The 23296-nt window shown below is 40.5% G+C and overlaps 1 long non-coding RNA gene across 1 annotated transcript in view; it reads left to right on the plus strand.

Moving 5' to 3' along the window:
- The window catches only part of LOC135179515 (uncharacterized), a 313884-nt gene that overhangs the window by 189077 nt on the left and 101511 nt on the right, over positions 1-23296 (plus strand). Inside the window, exon 6 of the long non-coding RNA XR_010304023.1 lies at positions 18125-18341. This is a non-coding gene — a long non-coding RNA (uncharacterized LOC135179515). The remainder of the gene's footprint in view (positions 1-18124; positions 18342-23296) is intronic.

The following is a 23296-nucleotide window of genomic DNA, read 5'->3' on the forward strand; positions in this document are numbered from 1 at the left end:
TAATTAGCTTTTAATGAAAAGTACTTATAAAGATAAATATTTGTATACTCACTCTATCGACTGGAAGTTTAAGGAAGAGAAAGGCTCAGGCCAATATCTGCAAGACCGGCCAATGACTCCTTAATTATAATTTTGGAGGTATCCACACACCACTTAATTTTAAATAGTTAGCTGACCTACTGCATTCATGAATCTAGTCATACAAGTTCACTGTATGTTCACCTTCAAAGCTAGGTTTGCCTGAACTGAATTTTCTTTGCAGCTTCTTTCTGGAGATTAAAGTGCCCTGCATTGTAAGAATCAATACATAAAACATCTTTCATGAGAACTGGACTTGCTTGAACATTTACTAGAGATCAGTGTCTGGGCTAGTAGAAATCTGTCCTTCACAGGTAATGGGGAAAGGATGGTGAGGATAGATTTCAAATGCTTTAGGAATCATGCTGACAAAGCAATTCCCCATGAGCAACCTTCCTAAAGCCATGGCAAAGGCCCAGCACCCTTGAATGTGTGAAAAAGAAAAGGAAATTAAGAGCTGGAAAGTGGTTTGTGCTTCTGGTACCAAGTGTGGCAAATCAAGATGATGAGACTGATGTTGGATCTTGTCATTTAGAAAAGGCCATAAGAAATTTGATGCAACTCAAGTGGGATTTGATAGGGATATAAATCAAATTAATTTACCCAGAAGTGACCAAGATAAGCTTTGATTTGATGATATGCATGCAGTTGTAAAGAGAAAGTAGTCACTGCTAATGAGCTTTCTAATCTACTGAAGAAAGACACTGTAAGAAGGAGCATCTAGAAGTTAGATCTGCAGAGATTCAGTCATGAGGAAGGCACACAAGTGCTCAGAGTGCATTGGAAGAAACTGCTGGCAGAAGTGTTGAATTTTTCATTTCTTGAAGCTTTCATATCAAAACTGACTGCCTGTCTGGAATTGCCTGAGTTGAAATCACATCCTTGTGCTCAATGGCATGCATAGATGTAATGCTTGATCAGGGTTCTCATACTAAATAACCTAGTGGTCCTTGTTGACTTTAAAATCTACCAACCTATTACTTCTGCAGGCTGTGAGGAGAAGAAAGAGATAAAGATTATTTCCATATTTTCATTTTTGGAAGGTGCTCAGAGAAATGTGATACTGAGGTACATATATAGATGAATGGATGGATGAGAAGTGACTCCTCCTTACCTTGAAAAGAAAAATATACATGCAATGCAATAAAAGAAACATCAAAATAAAACCAATTAATTTTTCCTTTAATTATCACAGTTTCTACAGCTGTTGAGCAAATTATAGCTTCCTTAATATGCTGGTTTTGAAAGTGCTTCACATTAAAACCAGCAGATAACAAGGGAATAAGAGTAATTGGAATTAAATTTATACAGTGGAGAATTCTCAGTTTTAATGCTGTCTAAATGGGTTTTAACGTATTGAAACTGCCAGAAACTCACATGTGAATAAAAGCTGTTAAAGAAAAAGAAGAGGAAAGTAGAATTTAAAGTAAATACAACTCCTGAAAACTTTTGGAGTAAAATAGTGTTATGCAACTCACATCTTCCATGAAGTTCCACTGCCATTGATCAGCGTTCAGTTAACATTAGTTAAATGCCAACACTGATAAGGAATAGATAAGTCTCACAAAGCATGATCCTCCTGGGTGACAGGTTATTTTCCTTCGTGGCATTAATACTTTATTTCTCCTAGAGGAAGGAGAGAAGCAGCAAATCTCTCAGAGAAGAATGTTACATTTTGATGCTGGTACTTTTGACGCAGGCCAGCACCAGTCACACTCAGAGCTCTCCACTGTGCAAAGCTCTTGCATGTAAGGATGGACAGTGTCCTTACACAGCTGATCTTACACTAAATAGCACAAACAGGAGGTAAGCAGCAACTGGGGCAGAGGATGAGGTGAGTTGCTTGAATATGCACCAGGAGTATTTGTGCTCAGCCCATGCAGCTAGAGTAGAACAACTCAAAAGAAAACTGTGGTCGAAGTGTCTGTGGGTGCTGCTCTGCACTATTAAAGCTTTTGCTTTGTAGATTTGATTCTGTTCTCCCACGTTCCTCATTAATATAGGCACAGTTTTATTTTTTGCACTTAAATATCCAGGTTAGCATCATTTTGAGACTGGCCTTTACACACCCTCTGTTTGGACATGACCAAAAACAAATTTCATGAGCGCTGACTGTTATGTCTTGTAGCTAAGGTAGTGTTTGAGTCTTAGGTATGAGCGTATAAGAATGGCTTTCATTCCTGTTGCAACCTGCATTGGTTCTATAAATCTTGTGGATATCCTGGAGGTCACATCTTCTCTAAGCTTAAGGCTCCCATAGCTCTTGACAATGTGTTATCCCAGTATCATTGAAATAATTTGAACAGGCAGAAGAGAAATATTGCGAGGTCTTGCTTTTTTCACCCAGGATGACATCAACAAATGAGAGCAGTGTCAGCCACCTGGGGAACCCCAGCGCCTGGTTATACCCATGCAGTGCAGAACACACATGATTCATCATGTCTGTGGGCTGGCCCAAGGCAAAACTGTCATGGATTACCAGGAAAAAAAACCCATAAAAATCACCTCATACTAAATCATGGTATGACCTGAGGCAGTAATGAAAGGAGCTTTCCTTTCCTGTGCCCTTGTTTGAATCTCAGCTCATGTAAGAATTCTCCGAAATTAGTTGTTACCCTGTCACGAGATCATAACCATGATTTCCCTGACCTAATGCCCTTCATGTCTTGCTCCTTCCATTGGTAGGGAAACAGAGTTCTGTCGCTTTAGTATTTAAAATTATGTCAGAAACACAGAAAACTAAGAAGTCAGTCAATTCCCTGCTGCATTGCTTTTAGCAAGCAGGACACCTGCATAGATGGCAATTCATATGAGGGAATGATACAGACGGTTAATGCTTAACTGAGACATCAATAAGAATCTAATAATGGCTGTATCAATCTAGACCAATAGTTTCTCTGTCCATTTCATCTCTAATTTACAGTCAGTAAGACTTCTGAATGGCACAAAAGTGCTCCGCTTAAGCGACATGATTTCTAGGTAGCTGTCGGATATCAAGGTAAAGATGACAACGCTGCCTGGAAGGCCCAGAACACAACATTCTCTAGAGAGCAGTGAAAGGATGATTTTATGACATTATATTTTGACATTGTGTAAATCAATTGTAATGAAAGACATACTTGCTTTCCTTTGCTGTGATGAATCTGGAGATATTCAACCCCCCAGGCTTGAAGAAAAAAAAGAGAAAAAAATGTACTAGTTTAATGGAGTAAAAATCATAGAATCAGAGAATGCTTTGGGTTGGAAGGGACCTCAAAGACCATCCAGTTCCAACCCCCTGCTATAGGCAGGGACACTTCCCAATAGGACAGGTCGCTCAAGGCCTTGAACACCTCCTGGCAGGGAGCAGCTACAACCTCCCTGGGCAACCTGTGCTAGTGTCTCACCACCCTCACTGGAAAGAACTTAACATTCAGTTTAAATCTCCCCTCTGTCAGTTTAAACATATTCCTCTTCATCCTGTCATTACAAGACCTTGTAAATAGACCCTCCCCAGCCTTCCTGTAGGCCCCTCCTCAGATACTGGAAGGCCACTCCAAGGTCTCATCTAAGCCTTCTGTTCTCCAGCCTGTCCTCATAGCAGAGCTGTTGCAGCCCTCTGAGCATCTTTGTGGCCCTCCTCTGGACTTATTCCAACAGTCCATGTCCTTCTTGTCTTGGTGGCTCCAGAACTGCACACAGTACTCCAGGTGGGGTCTCATGAAAGCAGAGTTAAGAGGGAGAATCCCCTCCCTTGCCCTGCTGGCCACACTTCTCTTGATGCAACCCAGGACATGGTTGCTGTCTGGGCTGTACACACACACTGCTGGCTCAAACGTGCTACATCTTTGTATTGAACTTGAGTTTGAGCACTAAAAGTAGAAAAAAATACTTTTATTGCCTTTTTTTTTCTTTACAGCAACCAAATAATATCAGGAGTATATACTTCACCTTCCCATCAGTAGCTAGGATCAGCTCATTTCTGTTGTATGTAGTACTTTAATCAGATTTTTAAGGAAGGGTAAGATTCCACTTAGTAATCCATGTCACCTTCCAAAGGGCTAGGTGAATGTTTCTGAGTATTATGAGTTAATTAAAATCATCTTACAGCCAAATACTTTAAAGGATCAAAGCACTCCTATACATATATATGCAAAGAATGTCCAGCAGTCTTTTATATCTGCTTGTGAAATGCAGCTGTTTTGGGGGTGAAATGTAGCAACTAATAGTAAAAGTACATAATAGCTTGGAACAGCAGGTGAATAAAACTTCTTCCTGGCATAACATAAATAGAGAAAAAGCAATTATCCAGTTGGAATTTGAGAGAGACATTCATTAGCACAATTGTTTATTAACATAATTGTTTTTTCTTAAGAAGAATCTACATGCTACAGAGGTAACTAGAAAAGCCATGAAGAGACTTTATCCATCAGGGTTTTGCTTTTTTATTTTCATTAGAATAAACTAACTTCACAGTATCCTTTCCTCACCAGGAGGAAAGATTGTCTGATCGTTGATGTGGATATTTGCTTCTAACACCTTTATTTCTAAATTTGTCTTACTAATATTAATCTGTAAGTTGGATAATCATATTCTCATGAATAGTTTCACAAGAACAAGGCTAAAGTGACACCCTCCTTCTTATTTCTGGTGGTAGCACTGCCTGCTTCCTTCATTGTCCATGGTAGTACTCTTTGTAAATCTGTTATATTCCTGAGAAAAAAAATAGAGGAAGCTGATTGTATCCATTCTTTTAATGTGATTTGTAGTTTGTTTGCTGGTTGGGTTTGCTTTTTTTCTTTAATATAATGATAGCTGATAAAACACTCTCCATCCTTTACTTCTTTCCACATGTCTTGGAAGAGTTTTGCCTAACCTCTGGAGCAAGAGGTTGTTTTTTTTTCTTCTCAGTGGAGCCATTTGGTACTCTGGCCTTGCGTTCTGCTGATGATTAATCCAGTTCATGTTGCAATCATTATTGTCATTCTTTGCTGAAATAAAGGACAGCCAACTTGTCCTGGAAGCTTACACATCATATTAGCCCCCAAAAAAGACCACATAGGAGTAGACAGCCACAGATAGGAATAGACAGCAAGATAAATTCTGCCATGCTGGCAGTGTTGCAGGAAGCCTCTTTAGTTTCAGAGTTATGAGTTTTCCTTCTGTAAACATCCAAAGAATAATCTGCAAGTTTGGTATGCTATTTGAAAGCTGCTCGTGCTATAGATGTGCTCCACAGCTATGGCTCCATAGGTACCTGACTTCACTAGAAGCATCATAGGTGCTAATGGAAAAGCCATTTGTTAATCTTTTGCAGTCCTTAATGTTAATTACTGCAATTAAAGAATGGAACAGCAGTAGAGTTCAACTAAGGGTTTTCTAAACTATTAATGGGGTCTCATTAATAATGCTCATGACTGCCTACTGGAAATTATTTAAGTCTTAAGACTGATTATATATAGGAGCTCAGTTTGAACTTTCATGAATCCTCTTCAGATAAATGAACGTGCCCCACAGATTCTTAGGACCACATTTTCAGTTGTCTTTTGGGAAGAAAGACAGTTTTAAAGCCACCTTTACAGCAACAAAATCAGGAAGAGGATTAATTACTCTGAATGGCTCATGAGTTTGTGAGTTTTAATTAAATATGAAATCTCCAATGTTTTGTTGTGGGTTTGTTTGATTTTTTTTCATAATTATATTCCTCTTCCAAATTATTTGTCAGCAATATAGTTTGCTTAGGACTCACTCTTTTAGCTGCTTTAAGGTCTCTCTTGGTATGAAACTGATAAGGTGGAAATAAACTATTTGAATGATTTTTCAAGTAAAATCTGACAGGATCAGTATATTTCCACAAAAAAATTTTATATTGGAGTCCAAAATTAGGTATATATTTATTCAACTGTTATTCTAAAGTAGAAAGTCTGGAAGATGTATTGCTCTAAACAAGTTGAGGTTAAAAAGAAAATGTTCTCAAATGCAGTGAAGTTTACACTGTGAGATGTGCGTTTGCCTTTCCTGCCACTGCACAATGGGCATTTGCCCAGGGTGGACACATTACCCAGGGTAGCATGAGTGTTCTTGGCTTTTTGTCAGCCATCTCTTTGAATAACTGAAATAAGTGCTGCTCATAGATATCTGACCCATGTGTAACAGGAAGAATCGATTCAGAGTAGGTCCTGGCTGTGTAAAATACTGACACTGAGCTGATGTGACAAACCAGGAACTCTCTCCCATTTCTGTGTGTTTGTCTGCACTGAGCTATGCCAGGCAGTAAGTCATGTCAGGTGAAGAATGCAGAGATTTCCCAGATGTGGTGACAGGGAGATAGAACAGATGTGGCACCTTTGCAGCCTACAATGCATATATAAGTGCACTGGCAACCTGCTAGCAGTTCTTACCATAATTAAACACAAAACCCAATCTACATCCCAATAATGAACAAGTAAGTGAACAGACCCCAGGGTTAAATGGCTAAGTTATGTGAGTTAGCACAGCATATTTCCAATGAATGTATGATACACTGAAAGTTCACTCAAGGTGCATTTACGCTTCTGCTTGTTCATTGTTTGGAGGCATTTGTTTGTTTGTTTTGTTAGGGGTTTTGCTCTTGTTGTTTTGGTTTGGGAGCTTTTGAGGGGTTTGGTTTTGGTATTGGTTTTGGTCGGTTTGGTTTGTAATGGGACCGATGGGTTAATGGACTGCAGCAAGGATCGAGAGATCTAAACTCAGGCTTTTGTTCTGCCATGGACTTTGTTGATGACTCCAAAAAGTCTTCTCAGTTTTTAGACATCTCTACATTGAGGGCTGTAGTTTTGAAAGGTCACTGAGTTTGACGAGATACTGGAAACAGTCTAGCTGTGATAGCACCTGCAGAAGCGCTTGTTTAGAACAAGTATCTCTGGTAGTGCTGCAATGAATGGTTGTTTGCAGGAGCTCCTACCAGCAACATTCATCAATATTTTTGTAGTCCTGAGCCAGGAAGCTTCTGGCCTTTGGGACTATACTAAGATTCACAAAAAAATGTGTTTGCTGGAAGAGGATAAGACAAGAAGGGTCTATTGATTACAGCAGAAACTGACTCCAAGATAAACAACTGCTTTTATTTCAAGCACTATGAAAGAAAGGATGGGTCTCTGGGAGCATGCAGAGAGAGCAGCTGGATTTGCTCCTCTGTGTGCACCAAGGTGTAACCTATAAGCTCTCTACTACTCAAAGAAAGCAAAGAGCATCAAATTTCTTTGAAGCCAGTAATTACCATCTTTTTTTATTATTTTTTTTTCCTTCAGCTGGGCTAATATTTCACATTCAGAGTGTTCATAAACGTGCAAATTTAGGTACCTGACTTTAGAATTTTAGATGTTCCTTTAAGTGATGAGATTACAGATACTGCTGGGAGACATCCCTCTGACTGTTGGTAGGCAGTAATAGACATGACTGAAACTCCTGGCTAAATGTTTGGGAGAAGTAGAAGGTGAGCTGAGGGCACACAAGAATAGGATCTCTTTGGTGGCATTCACTGCAATGCAACAGCTAAAATTTACATGGGGCTGGAGTTCCCTTGGATCAGCCGTGCTGACTATCTTTTGATACCAGAGCCTGATCAGCAGAGCACTGCTAGGCATTTACCCAGGCATTACCACTGTAGTTTTGTAAACAGGTAACACTAGTATGAAGAGCAGATAGAGAACAGTCTGTCATGTAATGCCCGGCAGGCGTTAAATACTCAGAGGGACAAGCTGAAAATCAATTGTCTTCAAATACCACAGCAAAAACCACCTCTGTTCTCACTTAACTGCATCAATTCCATCTAAATAACATCTGAAAGCACAAAAGCAAAGTAAAACCTCATGAAAGTCTGTCTCAGTCAAGACTGCATCACGCCAATCTTTTTTCTTTGCCTCTTCAAGGAAGTCTCTCCTCCTGATGTGGAGATGAAGAATTAATAATCCTGTTATATAAAATGCATACTCCATGGGGAAGATGCATAAAGCAATGGATGGATTTTTTGTAGAGTAAGGTCACCCTCAGGGGGTGAGAGCACAGGGAAAAGTGCTCACTGAGTAATTACTGTTTCTGGATCGTCTGGAGAATTGCAGGCTTGATACCATCAGAAAGAGCCTATGGTTTTCAATTAACTCTTTGCTCCTGTAGATTGGTAATTACCTCAGTGTATGTTGGGGTGCTGGTTACTCTGCAACCTCAGCAGAGAGCCGAGGAACTGGAATTGGTCTCCTTTTCCTGATGGTCAATGGTTATGCTGCAGGTGTGACGCCTGATTAGGGCTCTCCTGAATTGCTTCTCCAGAGCAGGAGCATTCTCAGATGTTAAGAGCTCCACTGTAATGCTGGGAAAAGAAACACATAAACTATGAGCCCCATGCTCATAGTTGTCTTACCTGCTTATAGCTAGGTCTGAAAATGCCTAGCAATACCCTGCTGATCAGGTGGCGCCGGCAGCCTAAACCCATCCTGGGCTAGCAATGTATACTGGAATTTAGATGACAGAGGCAAGAGTTGCATAAATTTGGCACTCACCAAGGCAGTAGCTTCCACTAAACAAACTAAGATATTAAAAGGAAGCAATATGAAAGACAAGAAGATTTTTGAGTTAAGAAAGGGAATGGAAAAGAGGATCTTTTGAGGTGTATCAGGTTAAGGCTTCACTGTGGTATAGTCACCACAAGCTATATTTCTGAGAGCCTGCAGTAACTTGTTAGGTACATGCTGTAGTTTTAATTAAGTAATTAGGAAGGCAAGGATTTTAGAATTTAAAGTATTCTGGGCAGTGTATAGGCAGGGGAGTCTTTTTCTCAGATGTCTGTATTACATAATGATTAACCTTGTGTAAAATGTTGTGGGAAGGATTGAGAGCTTTTATTCATCAGTCACAAGCATAAAACCTGACCCTAAAGCGCTTTGAAAAAACTGCAAGAAGAGAACTTTGTGAGTGTGAAGGCTTTAGTACTTAGGTCACAATGAACATTCAGGGATCAGATAAAGTTTAGCAGAACATTTATCTCTTGAAAGGACAGACTTAATGAGCAGTATCTATAGAAATAGGCAGAACTTCGTATTACAATGTGCTGAAGAGATAACGAAGTTACTTGCAGGTTTCATGTGACATCAAGTTTCATGTTGTTCACAGAGAAGTCTTGAAAGAAATAAATACACAGTTTGAGGAAATGAAGAATGCAGCTATCCTCACAGCTGTCATTTCCCTCCACTGGGATTTTCATATGAAGGGAAAAACCAGTCCTATGGGAAAAGATACACCTCACTCTCTCTTGAGACAGCTCTTGGATCTGGTTATGGAGGGGAGAATCTGAAGATTCCTAGGTTAATGCTGGATATGTCCACAGAAGTCATAATATTATCTTCCCATAGTCGAGATACATTTTCTTTTAATTGCACAGGTATGTTACTGTCACACTGAATCTCAGAGTGTCTCCATCAGAGAGGACATTTTCTCTCCAGCCAGCAAGCTGGGGTTCTGAATGAATGTTCCTGTAACCAGCTCCTTGAGCAGAAGGGCTTTTGATGGTGTGTAAATATTGCTTTGATTATTTGTCACCATGAACCCATATAGCAGCAGGCTGTTGTTTGCTGCAACACTGACCATGTTCTGCTTGGGATAGGAAAAAAAGCTTAACGAGCACTTCTAGAATCTGCCCATCTGTGCCAGAGTTCCTAACTGTTGTGAGTCAATTTCTTGATGAAGGGCATGTCAGGTGAATCATGTCTCCAGCCCGGCTCTCTTGAGGTGTTTGTGAATAAAACAGTGTCTGATGGTTGGCATTACATAAATGTTAGTTTGCTCTCTGCTCTTTCTCAGAGTCAACAAACTAGTGCCATCTGAAAAAAGTCCAAGTATAGTTCTGGGGATAGTTCACCCCAAGAGCCACTCAGAAAGACAGTGTGGATGAAACTGCATCCATTTTGGTTCTGCATAGCCTACACTGTCCTCCAAGAGTGTTGCAGAAGGCTTTGCATCCTCCAGCATCTCACACATCCCCTCGCCCCATGATACCCACCCATACCTGCTCTTCACTACCTCCCCAGAGGCCTATAAACAGCTTTTGTCTCAATCCTGCTTCTCCTTAACATTTTTTATATTTTAGGACAGTGAGGGCCCAAAGGAGACCTGGTGCACACTGCATGACAGGGACATGGCCAGTTTGCTTTAGAGGCAGGTAGCTCCAAGCAATGTGGCTCCAACCCTCGGCTTGGTCACCAGGGCTCAGCCACAGCCGCGCTTAGCAATATGGAAGTAGCTTGCAAGTGTGCTCCTTGTTGAGGTCCAAAAGCAGGCACCTCATCCCAGACAAGGTGAGAGTCTGGGGTACCCCATCTTTGCTGCTTTAAGAAGTAATCTCTGTGCCAAAATTGTTTGCCTTGTTCTCACAAGGTCTTCGGAGGGAGGTGTCAACACTGTTGACACCTGTGAGAGTCTTTGAGCTTTTGAGGTTCAAAGGGAAATTCCAGCATGAGTAATATAAATTACCTAAAAACTATTTGAAAGCTTAGCCACTCAAACAGATGAATACTGTATAAACAACATAATCTCTGTGCTGATAGCATGCATTTGGTAACAATCTGGCTTATTAATAAATCAGCATATTTTGCTCCGTGATGCACAAATACACATTTAATCTTGACATTTCATCTGCACTGTGCTATTTTGTAGCACATTTCACCTCAAAGGTTGCTGTATTTACTTCATCTTGAGGAGAAGGTCTAATCTATCAGTTAGTGCCATCTCATTATAGTCCCATCAGTGGCACCTAATGACTGCAGATACCTCATAAAAAGCAATTTTAAAGTGTCTCAGTGCACTTGGGAATTATGAACAGCTCCCATGTCTGAGAAGATTAAGAAGAAGGGGAGAAGGAGACAGGAGCCAAGAAAGAGAACTGAGCAATTTGGAAGAGTAACTGTGGCTGCTGGAAGGGAATATTTGTAAGCTACAATTTAAGTAAATTCATCAATGATTAAATATTTAGAGATTTCTAATGAAGGAATGTGTATTTTCTGTTACAAATATGAAATTACATGGTAATTATAATTATGCCTATTTTTGTCTACCTACCTATTACCAACTTGGTCTACAGATCTCTGTTTACATGCTCTACATACACAAATATACATGTGGATATAAGCACATGCATTCTGAAATGTGTAAATCTATGTGAATTGCCTTTTTTTTTCATCACTAAATACAGACAGTTCTATGCTGGAATTAGTTTTCTATTGTAGCTGCACAAAAGGCATTCAGAGAGAAAGAGGAATTCACTATCATCAAGCCAAGGAAAAGGCAGAGTGCTATAATGAAATAAGATAGGCTACTGTGGTTGAAGTACTGCAGAAATGTCAATGCAGTCACAAATAGCCTGGCACAGTCCTTGTTTCTCATTTTCATTAGAGATTAAAATTCTGCAGGGGTAAAATTTATCTCTGTATTGCAGATTTTGCAGGTTGGTCTAGGCTGAATGTTAAATCAAAGTGAAATAAGTGGAACTGCAGGAAGGGTGATTGCCACCTTTTTTTTCCCCCTCTTTTTTTTGCACTTACATGTGACCCAAAATATCCAGCTGGTTGGATCTTTTTCTGTGGGCTTGTGTTCTTTATATTCCTTGAAGATACGAACCATCTAAGGGTCTCCATCTTAGTTTGGGAAATGAGTGGCACTTCTGTAGCATGGCATAAATATGTATGATTGGGACCAGCTCAGGTTACCCAAAAAAGCCATGGAGTCTCCATCTGTAGCTTACAAGGCTGAGCTAGACAGGAGCACAGCCATCCTGCCCTCCTGCTGGTGAGGGTCCTATTCTAGCAGAGAGGTCACCTCGAGACCTCCAGAGGGGACCCTTTCAGCCACAGCTTCTATGATTCTATAAATATGTTTGACTCATTCCACAAATACACCAAGTATGGGGGAAAAAAAAACCAAACCAGCCCAAACTTGCTAAAACATTGTTGTAATTTCAACTGGGAAGTTGTTAATGCTTTCCATTTACTCATTAATTTATTCCTGAGCCGTGAAATGTTTTAAAGCCTGAAAATAAATGCCTGACTCACACAAGACATTTTCTGTGACAAACTACCAAATCTACAAACCTTTTCTTTTTTGAAAGCAGGAATTTTAGATCAAACTGAAAGTAAGCTCAGCGATGATATCAAATGAATGTCGATGTTATGCCAGATTGCAGCATAAAGTGAACCAATGTGGGACGATGGCAGCAGAACCGCAGCATAATTGACTGGGTTTAGGATTCTCAGGGTTTTGCCTCAGTAACTCTAGCAGTAGATGGACTGCTCTGCTTTATGGCCACGTTAGTATGCGACTGGCACCAAAGAGATCAGCAATAAGCAGTGAGCTGTATCAAAGACTCTTTCCATGCACACATCTGCTAATCTAAAGCAGGAAGTATTTGGCTCCACACCTATGGACTTTGGTGTGAGCTCCTGAGAGCTGCTCACCCCCTTTGTTCTGCAGCATAAACCTGCAGTAATTGTTTAGAAAATGGATTTGAATATCTTAGTGTTGGGAAGTGCTGAAAGAGCATTGATCTGAGGCTGAGGGAGCTGGGGATATTTAGCCTGGAGAAGAGGAGGCTCAGGGGTGACCTCATTGCTGTCTACAGCTACCTGAAGGGAGGTTGTGGCCAGGTCTCTTCTCCCAGACAACCAGCAACAGAACAAGGGGACATAGTCTCAAACTGTGCAGGGGGAAGTATAGGCTGGATGTTAGGAGGAAGTTGTTGGCAGAGAGAGTGATTGGCATTGGAATGGGCTTCCCAGGGAGGTGTTGGAGTTGCCATCCATGGAGGTGTTGAAGAAAAGCCTGGCTGAGTCACTTAGTGTCATGGTCTAGTTGACTGGATAGGGCTGGGTGCTAGGTTGGACTGGATGATCTTGGAGGTCTCTTCCAACCTCTTTGATTCTATGATCCAACACTTATTCTCAGGAAGAATGTCTTGGAAAAAAAGAGCTCAGAACCTTTCCAAAGATTACTTTTATATGAGCAAAACTATTTCTTTGTGACAAACTCTCATAAAACTTTGAGCAGCAGCATTAATGTCTGAGTTTTTCTTTATCAAAGAAGCTTGACCTAAAAATGGTGGAACTGCTGTGTTGTGTCCAATAAGTCTTCTTACAATCTTCACCATTTGATAAATAAATAAAGCAATAGACTATTGAGGTGGATGGGATCCTTTCCTAACTAGGAAGCCCTGAACTTTCTCTCTAAAAATGACGGTGTTATTGAGAATCCTCAGAGTAGAGTTTCAGGTGCCTCGACTGAGAAGATCATAGAATAGAATCATAAAATGGTTTAATTTGAAAGGGACCTCAAAGATCATCTATTTCCAACCCCCCCACCGTAGACAGGGACATCTGCTGCTAGAACAGGTCACTCAAGATGTGTGGTGATACTCCTGCTGTACCGTCAGGAGCTCAGGTTTGCAGCTGTGACTACTGACACAGAGCATCAGAGAAAGAAAGAACCTGTTTGCATGCAAAAGTGGAAGAAGATGGTTTATTTTCATTAATTTGGAGTCACTGCAGAACTTGCCCAGCTTGATGAATCCACTGTAGTCTGCCAAGTTCATAATGCACTTTATCACAGCAAATGAGCTCATAACTTTGAGCTCAGCTCTGTGTTACTTGACTGACTGTGCTTTGTTTGCTGCAAAATCCTTCTGTTTGTTTTAGTGGTGGTTTTTTTTTAAGAAGTGAAACTTTGAACGATGGTTTGTTGGCAGAATCATTTGTCTCCCAGGGCCATGAGTTGCATGGGTGTAAGTGAGGGCAGAGCTTGGCTCAAAATGCTCAAATGCTGCACTCCTTTGCCTGTGAGATGCTGAGGGAGTGCATAAAAATAAAATAGAACATGAAAGCTTCAAAAGTAGCATAAAAAGAGGTCTGAGCCAGCCCAGCATGCCTCCTGCTTCCCAGGGGACCTGCAGAGCACTTTCTGCACCTTCAGCTTGTCTTGCTTAGCAGGACTACACAAAGTGACTTGTAAGTATAAGCAAAATGCTGGGGAGTTTTCATGCTCAGAAACTATCAGTTTCCTCACTGATTAAGCAGGCTGTGCTGACTTCTTGGGTGGAGAAGGGTGGGCGCAGGACTGCTAGTGTAGTGATTCTAGATCATTGCTCATCACCTTTCACCACTTCCCAGGCAGCATTTGTGTTGTGTCCGTGATCACTGCAGTTCTCCTGCAGCATGATAAGTGGAGCTTCTACGTTTTGGATGAGTTATAGCCTCTGTCGTTTATTATCTCAGCACTGATGAGATGTCCTCCCTGAACAGTCCAGTGTCTGTACAGATGCACGCACTGCCTCAAAGACCATTTCTGTTCTCATGCTTTGTATCTAGCAAAGTTTTCAGAACATGGCACTTTTAGGCAAACTGAATCTGAAAGAAGCAAACAAACAAACAAAGTTATATTCAACATATAGAGGAGAGGCAGTTTAATGAGAGAGAAAAACTAGCACTGCAGTTTTTAAAGCACAGGGGAAATTTAAGCATGGAATACTAGAAATGGGATTGCAGCCTTTGTTCCTAATATGTGTTGCATCTTACAATTCCATTTGTTCCACTGTTCTTCAGAGCCAGGGCTAAGTAAATAGTTCTCAATAAATAATTTAGCCATCGAATTTAACCTTCATTCCTGCTCATGGAGTCTCCATGTGCCAATTGCAGTGGTTTCAAACTTATTTTGCAGCTCAAGATCGTACAACTTTCAGGGGTGAAGGAGGAGATATGTATTATTGTGATAGGATACTCTCAACTGATCACAAGCTACTGCTTGTCCTCTCTGATCTGATAGCTGCAGTGGGACAGCGAGGAGGCAAACCAAAAGCTGTCATTTTGAGATGAATCATAAATTTCTCCACTGAAAAGATTAACAGCTTGATCTTTTTTTTTGCATGAGAAGGTTAAGTTGGAGTCACTGTTGAAACAGACAAACCTGTTTCTGACTGAATCATTAATTCTAAATGCTTCACCCAGGATTTCATCTAAAGGGGACGCTGCTGGAAACAGGGTGCTCTCAGATCTCTTCCAAAATAAATGACACTGTTTTACATTGCATAGTGAAATGGATCTTTTTGTCTGTGAGGAAAATGGAGGATTTCCCGATGCCTTTGCTATAAAACAGGACAAAACCAGGTCAATCTGAGTTGTGATTTTATCAGTCTTTTGTTCCTTGCTATGGTCAAACCTGTGACTATGATCTCACTCTGAGAGACAGTTGCTTTGCTTCAGACAGGGCCAAATTTTTGTCAGAATGAGTTACCAAAATTCAGCTAAGAAAATGCCTCCAAAGAGTTTCTTCTACTGCAGCTCAAAGCACAGAGGAGTAAACCAAGAGGATTACTTCTGAGCTGCTTCTCCACCAAGAAGAGAGAGGGAAGTTCAAGTTCTGCATGCTTGACATCATAAAATACTGCTATGGCAACAGCTTGCTGTTTATCTCCTAAGCATTTATTTGATGGAGAGTTAATTGGTACAAATACAAGAGTGAATTCTCTTATATTTTACCCACTTCTCCTCTGGTGGGCAGGCTTTGTATTAAACAATTCTGTCGGTTTTCAGAATTGAAAGGGGAAGGTTTGGAACTGTGAAATTATGGAGCCAGTCTTTCTCTGGGTTGATTACATCATGAAAAAATAATGCCTCACAAGTCACCTTGAAGAAAGATTGCGAAGTTTCAAAAGACCAGAATGGTGCACAGAAACCTGATATACCTTTCTTAAAGTCTGGAGATGGGAATCAATAATATTTAGGATGGGTTTGGCAGTGTCCTTCAAAAAAAAACATACATATATAGAAAAGGGGGGGGGGGGGAAGATATTTAAATTCTACATGCAAACAGAGAAATGCACTATATTAAAGAGTAACAAAATGTTATCAGTCCAAAGACAGAGAGGGATAATAAAAACTTTTACTGATCTCTCAGCTTGCAAAAAACCCTCATATAAGTTATTCAATCAGTAAACATTGTATGTTTATAGATTCAGGTAGGCACAACGTTTCTTACAGGCATCCAGAAGCAATTTCTCTTTAGTCTTGGTGACAGATAGGTATTATATTTTTTTGGACAGTGAGGATTGAAATCACAGAGAAAAGAGTTTTGATGTTCTGTTATTTTTAGAAATCTGAACTCAGCTGCCAAAAGGTATTAAAAATCGACTCTCTTCTCTGTTAAGAAAAACAAAACCAAAGCAGCAAACAAACCCAAGAGCCCTAATGAAAGATGGAATCCTTTTTTTAAGAGGTACAACTTAGCCACTTAAATGACGTACTCCTTTTCTTTATTTTTCTGCCTTTGTTTCCTTTATCCTTTTCCTTTTAAGGTGTGATCTCCTTTATCAATTACTACCTAAGGTTTGGCTATTTGTTTCCATCCTCGAGAACAACATATGATTCATTTTCTGAGAAAACTGGACAGCAACAAAGAGAAGAAAATGAAAAACATCCTCACATTATAATGCAGAGATACTGACACGTGTAGAAATAAATGCCAAGTGCTATGAGCAATTGGAGGATAATCATTTTGTGTGCTACACAAACTTCTGAAATCATTATCCCAACAATTAACCAGCATGATTAATGAGACAGACCTTAAAGAAAAAAAAAGAGTAGTTGCTGTTCTGTTGGTGCAGAATCTAGATGTCCCCTGGCTTCATCTATTTTACTTCATAAGCTGCATGAGTGTTTTCAATCCTGCAGAGAAAGAGGCTGCCACGATTCTGAGCCCAGCTTTTTTTGTCAGTAGCAAATGTTAGGGTGATAATGCCACACTGTCCCAGCTACCACTGGCTTTTTCTTTTCAGGGGGTGACCAAGAGCTTATTAAATAAATCAATGTTTTGGTCTTTTTTTTTTTTAAGAGAGTGAGAGTGGCACAAATGCAATGAAAGCCAAGTGGGCTTGTTTACAGGCTGTGGCCTTGCTCCCACTGGGCCCACGCAGCACGTGTCCTTTTATCTTAGTGCCTTGAAGCTATGGTGGTCTGTTCAGCCTTCTGGGGCTACATATGTCTCTGGGCCAGGATAATTGTTCTCAACAGCATGAGCTTAACTTTATCATCCCTCCTGCCTTTTGACTTACTGCAAATTAGACAGTGGATCCATGAAGAAAAAAACTAAAAAAGAGGAAAAAAAGAAGCTGTGAAGTTTCATCAGCTGTTTAAGGCTGTATTTCTTTAAAACAGAACTTGTTATTTTATGGCTACCATGGAACATCTTTCTTTTTCCTGTGTGATGAGATGGAAGTAATTTAATTTTATGCCTTTTTTTTTTTTAATAGTGGTGCAAAGAACAATCAGAAAGAAATTAGACTAATGAATGAAGAAGGCTAGACAGGGACATGGAATATATGCATGGAAAACATGAAGGAAGCTAAATTCCCATTCAGAATTTGCCAAATCACCCACGACTTCTTTCTCAAAGCCCTTCTCCATTGTATGCGAAGCCCATAAGAATAGAGTTAATAGCAGTGTATGGGTATCAATTATACATTGCAGATGTCAATCTCACAAACCCCCTCTACTCTGTAGGAAAGGAGTTGTCTTTGTGTCATGCACTGCTGAGAGTGCCCTGTCAGCACTGAGCAAATGATAAAGAAAAGTCAGAGTCAGGAAGCATATCACTGAATCACATTTTAACTACTTAATCTGCAGCTCAGGCAGAGTAAAGTTTCCACAGATGATGTCATCTTGATCGGTGCCACAAACATTCTTTAACTCCTTAAAACCCTTTCGATTTCTTGTTCCTTAGATGTGTATCATCTTTGTCATTTCATCAGCAGGAAATCTGAAACTTTCTCTGCATTGCTCCTGATGCCCTTCCCAGCACCTCTTTCAGTTTAAGTGAGCATTGTTGAACGCAGATTTATGTTTAGTGAGATGATATTTTGCCAGCAACGTTTATGACAGTGTGCATATTCTCTGCCTCTCCTGGAAACACCCACTTTAAAGTATTGATTTTAATTTATTTTTTGGTAAAGACTAGAAGGATTTTTTCTTTATTATTATTTATTTGTTTGATTGTTTTTCAGAAGAACACAAAGAATGGAAATCATTGAGCCATGATTTTTATGTTCTTTCCTGGAAACTGCCCAAGCTGGGATTATACTCAAACTGGCTAACATCAAGAGAGGGTTTAGCTCCGTCAGCTAGGCAACTGCAATTTCCAACATGTCCAAGGGTGGCTGTTCTGCTGCTGCTGCTGCTGCTGCTGCTGCTGCTGAAGATTTCAGGTCTTTCTTGCAGAAGGTATAAGTCTATATTTTATTTAGTTCTGATAGTTGATTCCCTGAATCTACAATTTAAAAAAAACTGACTCTCAAAAAAAACTCCACAAGTTTCCTTCTGAAGAAGACTGTAGTGGTTTGGGTGTTCCCTACCCCCCCCCCCCCCCCCCCCCCCCCCCCAGCACTTTTTGAAATCACCCAAACTAGACTCAGCTGGCTCTGGAAATATGAATGAAGCTTATATTTATATCTTAGCACAAGATATAAGCAGATATTTACAGTATATGCAGTAATATACAAGGTTAAAAAGGTAATACAGAAACACAACTCCCCTCCCAGAAACCTGAGTCCCCAGGAGGGGCTCTCAACCACCCCCTTCACTTTCCCCCTACCCCTCTCAACCTTACCCCAGTCCCAAGGAAGAATGGAGGCTCTGCCAGGGGGTTAGGAAGCAAGGTAGATTAGTCCAAAATGGAGGGTGAGGTTAGAGAATAAGATGCAGCCTAGCCAGCAGCCTGGGTGAGAGTGGATATCTATGTTTTTATTTCTTGTTCCTATACATCTTAGCAGGCTGATGAGGGAAGCAGACATCACCATTGTTTTGCTTTCACAGCCTGTAATCTAGTTCTCACCAAAACATTCTAACTTGCTTCAAACTAGCACAAAGACATAATGCTGCACAGTTATACTGCACTGCAGCAAGGTTCTTTACTGAACTACCTTCTTTGCTTGCTTGCTCATACCCTATGTCCTGTGCTGGGCTGCAGAGGCCCCATATGCAGTTTAATGTTTAAATGGTGTCACTGCCTGCTTCTTTGGCCTCAGGACTGTTAGAAAGTCAGCACATCTTTTTCAGTCTTTTGCTCTAGGTTTTTAAGGTTAAACTCAAAATGGAGCTTTACCAACAGACCTCAAAGGCTCTGTGAGATTCTACAAACCCCTCAAGGCTAATTCACAATTTTAATATTATTTCCCACCCCATGTATTAAAAAGAGCTGTCTTTGGCTAAGCACCTCCCTTACAGCTCTTAAATAGTGCTGCATAAAAAAAAACTAAAATAGTTCTGCTCACGGAGTGAAAAGACTTGGAGATACAACTTCTAATTTTAAGTAGTGGCTAGTGACTACCTTCTCCTCTCTGTCAAGTCATAATTTCTTTATTGGCAAATAAGGACTAAAAGTTCATTATCAGCTCTTCAACAGCCATGCTGTGTTGGTATCAGTGATGACAACGTGTTTCATTACCAGGTTTGTAGCAGAAGCAGTAACATTTCTGCTTCACTAATGCACAACTATCTTGATGGCATTCTCTGTAGGAGTCTACATCTGTAGATGCTCACCGAGGCAGGTAAGTAGACAATACTGAAATATAGATATGACAATAAGCCCACAGTTAGTGCAAAATGAACACTGGTGTTGGCAGTAGGTCCAAATCAACAATGACTGCTGCACGACTACAAAAAAAGTTGGGGTCTCAAGGCATTGATTGCAAAACTGTCCCAGTGCCTCAGCATTTGTAGCCAGTCCCCCAGTTACATATGCCAATGGCTGACCTCCTGTGACTGCTCTGTGGGATGTGCTGCACACCTTCAGAATAGGACATGCTTCTGATGGACTTGAGGAGCATCTGTGAATTCCTTTAAAAAAACCTGGAAAAGGTAATGACATGTTCCCTTGGGCCTGCATCAGCAAGGTGAAAGCTGGACTTAGCCTGCCCTGTTGTTACAGTTGTAGTTCAATGCTTGGGCTATTTCGTGAGTCTAAACTGACAGATGCTCCTTGCTCCTCTCCATCACACCAGCAGGGATCATGCAAGTGTAACAAGAAGGCACACAGCCTTTCAAGTGTTAGCTGGAAGACCAGCCTCTGACCTCTGTCTTACCACTGTCTGCTTCTTAATCAGTGCAGATGAGCTGAGCGATCTGCAATTACACAGCTGTAGGTTTCCTCTGCTCTAGTCAGAAAAAGTGTTCATGCTTAGCGTGTAACTCAGGCTGGCCTAAAGCTGCATATTTTCTAGAAACTGTCTAGGTTTCCTTGTGAAGAAACATTTGGCCTCTTAACTTTGCACATTTTTGTACAGTGTGGAATTTGGCAGTGTCTCCTGAGCATAGCCTCTTTGGGTTCTCGCAGTTGGCTTTGGTTTAGTATCTGATTCATCAAACAACTCTGTGCAGTTTGGTCCTGGTGCAAAGCCAGTTTAAGTCAATGCTAAAATAAATCAAGCATTTATATAGTCTGTTTCAGGGCTTCCTTTCCCTTGTCTCAGTTTCTTGATCCTTCAGCCTTTTTGAGGTACAGAGCTCCCCTAAAAGGATCACTGGTCCCATTCAGAGGGTAGTTTTCAAGGACACGTCTGCCTCTTCTTTTCCTGAGATAGAGGAACTGCAGTTGGTGTGTCCAGAATACAAAAATGCAGTGGGCAGGGGTTGCCTAAGGAGCTAACCACTGCAGCTCCACAACTGAGGGGAAATAGAGCAACCCGTGGCTTGGCCCCTCCATAATGCATCAATCCCAGGAACACCACAGCAGGTAGATCCAGTGGTTTCATAGAGAAAAGCCAAGGCTGCAGCGCTCCATGCAGTCACCAGTGTCTGGATTCACTGGAGGCTCCTGCTTCTGTTACCCTGACTCACATGGAGCACCTTATCTTGCAAGGGAGCCCAAAGCGCTGTACAGGAAATGGGAGACCCCAAAAAAATAGCAATGTTCATATGCTCTATAAAGACAGATTTCTTCAACAGTGCAAAAGTATCTGAGATACCCAATACCTTGAGGGACTGTTTGCTTTGTAAGTATTGTTCCACAAAGACAGGAACCAGAAATTTCTAAGACCTGAAATATTTCTGTTGTGTTCTTAGTGGTGTATGCTGTGGTAAATCACTCTGGTGTAGTTTAAGGGAGTTTATGTGCTTACTCCTATGGAGAGGATTTGATCACAGCCTTTGTCTTTGGGGGAAATTTACCTCCTCTGAGTCAGTCTCTTTATGGGGGACTCAGTAAGGATTTATACATGATGTTTTGGGCATTCACATTAAACAGGTCTAGCCCAAATCCTTGTAAATAATAATAGGTGTTTTGAGTATAAATGAAGTAGTAAAAGTTACATTTTAAGAGCTAGCTGGACTTAGCCAAAATGCTAAATAAATAAATAACTCTTGTACGTTTAACTGTTGACCCATATTGAGTTTACTGAGGGGTTAAAAATGAAGAAAAACATCACTGGGAAACAAAAATCCCTGCTAGGTCAGAGAAAGAAAAAGAAGTTTCCAAGCTGCAGAGTTAAAACCCTACTCTTGTCTCTAGCAAGAAACCTAGCCAGATAGAGATAAGAATGCCATTTTATTTCCAGAGCTTACTAAAGCTTTGATGAATGCCTATCTGGAATGTATTTATTCTTGTGTGCACAGACTGCATATCACTATCATTAACAGTAACTCAGCATCTTTATCACAGTGCATTTCAAGGAGGTGGGAAAACATGCAGGTTACTGCTTTAATTCTGCAATAAGTCATGAAACCATAAATATACTCTTTGTTTTTAGTGTAAATGTCACATTTCAGGAGCTTTTCCCTTCCTTATAAATGGCTTATGCAAAACATATTGGAAATATATTGGAATGTCATGGCTGAGTCTTGGTAGCATCCCTCTGCACATCAGCTCAAAGCAAAGAACATTTCTTCACTTGAATGTGCTGCGTTGACTGAATACTGTGCTAGTGCAGCCAAGAATACTGCATTTGCCACTCCTGGCACTTTGAGATGTTTGTTCACATGGAGTTGAGCCTAGTTCTGCAAAATATTTGTTGTTAGGCTTGAATTTGACATTTGTAAGTTAGACTGGGTGCCTCTGTTCTTTCAACACTTGTTTCCTCTACCTAACTGTTCAGGAGGCTCCCTGTTTTCAGCATCCAGGTTTCATATGAGTATAATTACCTCCCTGAGAAAATCCCCCTTCTTCCTGATTGAGGCCGTGTCACTGCAGCAGAAATGTTATTCAGCAGCCACTAGGTATCCTTGGTGGTGACATCTGTTTAGTTGTCTGGTGAGGGATTGAGGAATAATCAGTCATATAGGTGTTGAATAGTATTGGCTTCCTGACAGACCTTCAGAATAGCCATAGCAGCAGTTTAAAAATCAGCCTGTTTGTTTCTGCCACCCAGTGAAACACTGTGATGTCTGGAGATCAATTTTACTTTCAGTATTGTATAAAGCAGGATAATAAATTACTTCCAAGCAGAAAAATATGCCAACAACAAGAACAAAAAAAATGTTTTAACTACAAGTTTTTTCTTTACTGATTTGTGAATTACCAGATAACTAACTCACCTATGGCATCACTAACAAAGACTTAAATCTCCCATCTTCTGCAGAATTTCTAAACAGATTACGTATCATTGCCTGAGATTTAGATGAAGGTAAAGCTTGCAGGTCCATTGTTATCAGTTAGTGAATAAAAGATGAAGATTAGGATGATTAAAGAGAAGTGAAATAGGGGTTCAGCAGTAGTAACTCAAGGGAGTAATTCTCCTGGACACTATTGGGACTATGTCCATGACTAAGGACAAGAAGAATTATGCTCTAAAGAAAGCAAAAAGCAGAGCCTGTCTAACCAGTCCCCCTGAGGAATGGGAATGATTACAGGGCATGCTGTTGTCTTTTCTTTTATGGGCATAGGCAGCCACCTGGAAAAGATGTGGAGGAACCGATGCAACTGGCATTAAATCTAATATAACTGAGTTCAGACTAGCAGATGAAGATTATAGCTTAGCATTTGCAGAGCTGAGAATGGAAATAAGCACATCACCACTGAGATTTTGTGCCTCAAGAGCAAAGTCCACAGCAAGAATGGGCTTGGGACATTTCATTGTCACACAGGAAAGAAAATATGGACAAGCTAAACTGAAGCGGGGATTTGATGAGTGTAGTGTTGACAGGAAAGCAAGCAAGATAAATTTGGGGGATTCATCTCATCTAGC

This window comes from Pogoniulus pusillus, chromosome 11 (assembly GCF_015220805.1).
Source record: "Pogoniulus pusillus isolate bPogPus1 chromosome 11, bPogPus1.pri, whole genome shotgun sequence".
NCBI lineage: Eukaryota > Metazoa > Chordata > Aves > Piciformes > Lybiidae > Pogoniulus > Pogoniulus pusillus.